This window comes from Phacochoerus africanus, chromosome 12 (assembly GCF_016906955.1).
Source record: "Phacochoerus africanus isolate WHEZ1 chromosome 12, ROS_Pafr_v1, whole genome shotgun sequence".
Lineage (NCBI taxonomy): Eukaryota > Metazoa > Chordata > Mammalia > Artiodactyla > Suidae > Phacochoerus > Phacochoerus africanus.
Window position 1 is genome coordinate 28,129,757 of NC_062555.1, and position 6,962 is coordinate 28,136,718.

A 6,962-nucleotide genomic window follows, 5' to 3' on the forward strand; every position below is an offset into this window, starting at 1 on the left:
TTTCCAATATTTTTATAAATTTTAAACATGTTTTCAAAGATTAAAAAGCAGGGAGGGATTCTTATCAGAGAGTAACATGGAAAATTTACACACACACACACACACACACACACACACGCACCCCTCCTATAGAAATCCTTTTAGGATTTCTTGAACCAAGATGGAAATAAACCACAAAACACCCCTAATTAAGGATGGGAAACAACTGGAACTTCTGAAGCATCTGAATTATAAACATTCTTGAAGTACAGATTCATTCCTCTCAAGTACAAACAACATAATGAATGCAGAGGGAGAAAAAAAAAATCACCTGCTAGAGATCTTTGGAAGATTTCAAATTGCAATTAGCACATTAATGATCCACATACATATTCTGTTTGTGAAGTACTCCGTGGAATTTTTCCGCAGCGCCTCCAAACAGGTATTCTGTCAAACAACTTAAAAATCTCCTCCCACCCTCTGGTCTTGTTTCCAGATTTGCTGTGTGGTTCTGTAAGTTGTTTGCTTAGCAAAAGAAACCTCAGGACTGCTCCTGCCCCAGCCGTCACCCGCTGGAAATCACCCACGTTCCAGGTCCATTTGGTTTTACTCAGAGCAGATCAGGATACATCAATGAATGGGCAGAAAAGAGGTCTCTAAATTCAGGTCTCAGAATTAAGGCACGTGGGTGTTCTGCTTCTGCACACCTGCCCCGTGCCCTGTTCTACACACCAGGCTTATACCAGCCCATGTCAATGCAACACGCCTGAAACCAACACGCCCTCCCATGTGGCAACTCCTCTTGAAAGCTTGGCTTTATCCAAAACGGATCTGACTGTGTTCGGCTCAGATTCACAACGCTCTGTCTCGCCATCACCAGAATACCCCAGGTAATCAGAAGCAAAAGTTGGCAAGCCAGCAGCACGTTTCAAAGGAATCTTCTCTGCATCAAGATCCAAAGGAGAAGTTCCTGTCATGGCGTAGGGGAAACGAATCTGACTAGGAACCTTGAGGTTTCGGGTTCAATCCCTGGCCTCACTCAGTGGGTTAAGGATCTAGCATTGCCGTGAGCTGTGGTATAGGTCACAGATGCGGCTTGGATTCTGTGTTGCTGTGGCTGTGGCATAGGCCGGGAGCTGTAGCTCCAACTGGACCCCTAGCCTGGGAACCTCCATGTGCCACGGGTGTGGCCCTAAAAAGACAAAAGACAAATCAATCAATCAATCAATCAATGGTTAGATGTCTATGGTAATTGTCTTTTTTCTTCCATTTTTTTTTTATTACTCAAATGAATTTATCACATCTGTAGTTGTATAGTGATCATAACAGCCTGATTTCACAGGATTTCCATCCCACAGCCCAAGCACATCCCCCCACCCCCCAAACTGTCTCCTCTGGAGACCAAAAGTTTTTCAATGTCTGTGAGTCAGCATCTGTTCTGCAAAGAAGTTCAGCCTGTCCTTTTTTCAGATTCCACATGTCAGTGAAAGCATTTGATGTTGGTGTCTCATTGTATGGCTGACTTCACTGAGCATGATAGTTTCTAGGTCCATCCATGTTGCTAAAAATGCTGGTATTCCATTCTTTTTAATGGCTGAGTAATATTCCATTGTGTATATGTACCACATCTTCTGGATCCACTCCTCTGTCGATGGACATTTAGGTTGTTTCCATGTCTTGGCTATTGAAAAGAGTGCTGCAATGAACACTGGAGTACATGTGTCTTTGAGAGTCATGGTTTTCTCTGGATAGATGCCCAGGAGTGGGATTGCTCGATCAAATGAGAGTTCTATGTTTAGTTTTCTGAGGAATCTCCATACTGCTTTCCACAGTGGTTGCACCAATTTACAATCCCACCAACAGTGTACTAGGGTTCCTTTTTCTCCACACCCTCTCCAGCACTTATTGTTTGTCGACTTTGGGATGATGGCCATTCTGGCTGGTGTAAGGTGGTACCTCAGAGTGGTTTTGATTTGCATCTCTAATAATGAGTGATGTTGAACATCCTTTCATGTGTTTCCCAGCCATCTGTATGTCTTCTTTGGAGAACTGTCTGTTTAGATCTTCTGCCCATTTTTTGATAGGCTTGTTTGGTTTTTTTTTTTTTTTTTGTGGTATGGAGCTGCAGAAGTTGTTTATAAATTTTGGAGATTAATCCCTTGTCAGTCGATTCACTTGCAAAGATTTTCTCCCATTCTGTGGGTTGTCTTTTTGTGTTGTTTAGGGTTTCCTTTGCTGTGCAGAAACTTTGAAGTTTGATTAGGTCCCATTTGTTTATTTTTGTTTTTGTTGTCAATACTCTGAGAGGTGGATCTGAGAAGATGTATGAGGATTTTAAATAAGCTGAATTTTGCTTGTTCATCAGGATGTTCAAATTGGCAATCTGTGAACCCAGCCTGAGCATTCGGATAAACAGCAACCCAACAAGGTAAAGAGGGGACAGATGAGTCCAAATTGAGACAAATGAGTCCAAAGTGACATGCTGAGCATGAAACTGAGGTTGATGAGAACATCCCTCAACCTAAATTTGCCCCATGTAACCAACACCAGCTAGAAAATTTCTCCATGGGGGGAAAAAATAGTTTTATTTTAAAATATTCAATTCCAAAATATATGGGAAAATGCCTATACCAACACATGTAAAAAATAAAAGCCAAATAAACTTTTAAAAGTGTAAGAGAAAATAGAGAAGGAATATGTGTTCAGTCTTAGAGTAGAAAGTACTTTTTGAAGCAATATAGGACACACCAAACTTGTAAAGGAAATGCAGAGACTGGCAAAATTTTGTTGCACAAAGTACATGGATATTTTTAAAAGTAAAATAAAATTGGCATGTGCATACTATTGTATACGGAATGGATGGTCATTGGGGACCTGCTATATAGCGCAGGGAACTCTACCCAATATTCTTTGATCATCTATATGGGAAAAGAATCTGAGAGAGAATACATGTGTGTACATGTATAAATGAACCGCTTTGCTGTACAGCAGAAATTATTACAACCTTGTAAATCCACTATACTTCAATAAAACTTTAAAAAATAAAAAAATAAAATAAAATGAACTGAAATAGACAAATGGCAATAGTCACAGAATGGAATACTATAGACCCATCACAAAGAATGAGGTAGCCATTAAAAGGAAGGTGAGGCTATCTCAATATTCAAACATGAACAGTACTCCAAAATATATTAGCATTTTTTAAAGTTTCAGAAAAAATATGTACAGTATAATTCTAAGGAAAAATGGACAGAGGTATGCATGTATGAATGGGTCTATGTATAATAAGAATACTATGTTGAAAATAGTAAAGATGAATTTTATTTCCTCTACAAATCATATTCCCCTCTAGCCCTATCATCCTATGGCCCCAGGGAAAGGAGCTCAGATACTACCTCCATATGGTGGAAGATAAAACCTGATCACACAGAAAGAAGAAAAAGAACAAGCTCTGCATCTTCCAGAGGCAGAGCAGAGAGGTCAGAGCTCAGAGGATGCATAGGAAACCCAGATAAACACGACTACAGCTGAGAACACTGGGGCTAATGGTAAAGATGTAGACATGGCATTGGCAGAGAAGCGTACCTGCAGATAGACGTAGTCAACACAGCATGGAGTGTGGAAGACCCAGAAGCTCCCACATACCGGGGAGGCAAGGGCAGGCTGAGAGCCTGAGGGAGGGGCAGGGATGTGGGGTCAGCGTGTGGAGCCACAAACAGCTGGTCCCTCCGGACGAGGGGACCCAGGGAGGGGGCAGAGTTGGCAGTGGTGGATGATGACACTACCAAAGACCAGGGGAGACCAGGACATCACCCCTGATGGCTTAGGGAAGCTGGGGGCTACTCCCCAGGGGGTGGCAAAAGGACATCTCAGCTGGAGACCAGGTGACAGCATGTGGATCTCGCCAGCTTGAGTCTCCCCACCCCCCACCCACACACCCCTTCCCTTGTGCAAGGTCGCCAGCTTCCCTCCACACAGATGCCCTCTTGAGAAGAAGCCAGGGGAGGAGAGAAACTCGAAAGATGGAGTTAACCCCAAACAGGCTTAACTAGAAGAAACTGAGCCACCACAGACGGTCTGACAGGTGTCCCAACATCATCGTCTGTTGCTACCATAAGCTTGCATGTTTGTGTACAGAAGCATACAGAAGCCATAACCTTGGGGTAGGGATGGGAGGTGTAAAATGCCACATTTTCACAGGACCACAAAAGGAATTTGAAACTTAGTTGGAAGACAGTGAACACCTGTTATTGACAGGTTGGGTATGAAGGTGGGAGGGAAGCGACAGGCCAGATTCAATCCCCCCCCCGCTGCGGGCTATCTGCCCTGCCTACTGGGTGGAAGATGGTACCTTTCACCAAGACCTTTAACCCAAGAAGGTGAGCACTGGGGGTGGGCTTCGAGAAGAAAGAGTGAATCTCATCCTTAATCTGCAGCATTTGAATGGCCTCAAGGACATCTTCGAAAAGATGTCCAGGAGGCCATTGGAAGTGCTGATTCCGAAAAAAAAAGTTCTGGAAGTCTTCAAAGGACTCAGCAAAGTTGGTACCGAAGGGAATGGCTGAGATGGTCCAAGGAAAAGAAGAGGGACTTCCTGTGTTCTTACAGCCAAGTCTGTGTGATCAATCCCCACCCTGACTGGGAACTTCGAAGGGCCAAGACCATGTCTTAGAGACGTCCAATTGCCCTTGAACTGCGCTGAGCAGAGGACAAGGCTCAGTAGATACCCCAAGAGTGACCTGCTAAGTCCTTCCTTTCTTGGTGGCTGGAAAACAGCACGTACCCATGGTCCCTCTTTCCAGAGGAAAAAAGGATCTCGGTTTGGCAGAGATGTTGCTGCCTTTGTGAGCCTTCCTCTAAGAGGATGAGGGGCCTGGGACCTGGAAAACAATGTCTGGAGGCCTTGGATGCTGGGTGGCTATGCACCAAGGTGGGCCCTGGATGTCAGCGTCCTGAGTTCTGTTCTGACCTCTCTGGAATGAGTCACTCACTGCTCTTTCTGCTTCAGCCTCCTCCCCGCTCCCACTGCAAACAAAGAGAAGCAGGATGCTTCCTGCTTTGTCTCAGTCGATATACCACCGTGAGTGCTTTAACGGTATGATTTATAAACATCCTACAGATCCAACAGAACCCAACACAATGGCGTGGGAGGCTACTAGGCTCGGTGTCTGTCTTGGATCACTGCTGATTGGGCTCTTCAGAAAGCAATAGACAGGAGACACCACAGTGTAGCCTCAGGAAAAAATAATTATAAGTGGGAGTCAAGCTGAAACAGTCACACACACTCCTTTAAATTAGTTATTCCTACCAATTTGCCTTTCTTCCAAACTTTTTTTTTTTGTCTTTTAGCCATTTCTTGGGCCACTCCCACAGCATATGGAGGTTCCCAGGCTAGGGGTCGAATCAGAGCTGTAGCCGCCGGCCTACACCACAGCCACTGCAACGCGGGATCCGAGCCGCGTCTGCAACCTACACCACAGCTCATGGCAACACCGGATCCTTAACCCACTGAGCGAGGCCCAGGATCGAACCCACAACCTCATGGTTCCTAATCGGATTTGTTAACCACTGATCCACGACGGGAACTCCCTTCCAAACTTCTTACTCCCCAAAGTGCTGTTACCCCTGGATGAAAGATGCTTAGGTTTCTCATCCAGGCAAACTCCAGCTCACTCTTCAAAGCCCAGCTCAAAGTTTCTCCCTCTGGGAAGCCTCCTCCCCGGGGAAGAGGGGGTGAGCTGTCACAGTGTTTGAATGGGGTTTTTTGACATCATATTATCACCTATTCATATTGACGTCCCCCACCTGCCCTTTGAACTCTTCAAGACTGAGACCATATTATTCATTTGTTTAAAGCCAGAACCTGAACCTAAAAATCAACACGCATTTTTCCCAAAGTTCACAAGTGTTGGAATTCTACCACCGGTCCTTTGCACCTGTGCTGCAGTCTGATGCCTTGGACTTTTCTCCCACGGAGAGAAAGTGTGACCCCACGCATGAGCCTTACCACTCACGGGCTGCAACCTCTCTCTCCTTTCGTGGGAGGAATTAAGAGATTCGACACTAAAAGGCCATAGTGTACATTTTTGGCAGGTCCAAGCCCAACACTGCATTTCCAGAGAAGCAGCTCTGTGTGTGATGTGTTTTCACGCATTGACGCTTCTGAGTATTTGAAGACAATAGAAGGATGTTTCTGGCTTTATCTGATAATAAAGTTGTCATAATGCATTCTGACATTTTTTACATGTAGTCAACGCTGATGAAATGGAGATTTTAGATTTTGGCATTGAAAAGGGGCCTTGAATTTCAGCCAGAGGACTCCCAAGAGAAATAAGAGTGCTTTATATTGAAAACCAGGTAGGAAAATGTATTGGACATTCAAGAATGATTTCAAGGTCCAAATTCATCGACCCCACTGTCAGAGAGCTAAAACATCTTCCTAGGGGCCCGACGGGTTGCAGTTCATTACGATGTCACCTTAGAGCGACCTTCTCCACCTCGGACTACATCAGAACCCATGGAACCGGGAAGAACTTATTACAAACAACAAAGTGCTAACATTTGTGAAGGTTTTTACATCTTGCATTACTACTTGGATTCAAGATATTTCCTATTGATATGTTACCATTTTTATTCCCAGGCACTTTTCTCAGTTACAGATAAAAAGTTACAGTTTCAGGGATTCCTAGGGAATAAATGCACACCCTCATCAATTTTGTCTATAGCACTTTCCATAGTTAATCAGCTCTCAAGGGAGTTCCTGTCGTGGCGCAGTGGTTAATAAATCCGACTAGGAACCATGAGGTTGTGGGTTCGATCCCTGGCATTGCTCAGTGGTTAAGGATCTGGCATTGCCCTGAGCTGTGGTGTAGGTCGCAGACGTGGCTCGGATCTCGCGTTGCTGTGGCTGTCGTGTAGGCCAGTGGCTACAGCTCCGATTCGACCCCTAGCCTGGGAACCTCCATATACCGCAGGATCGTCCC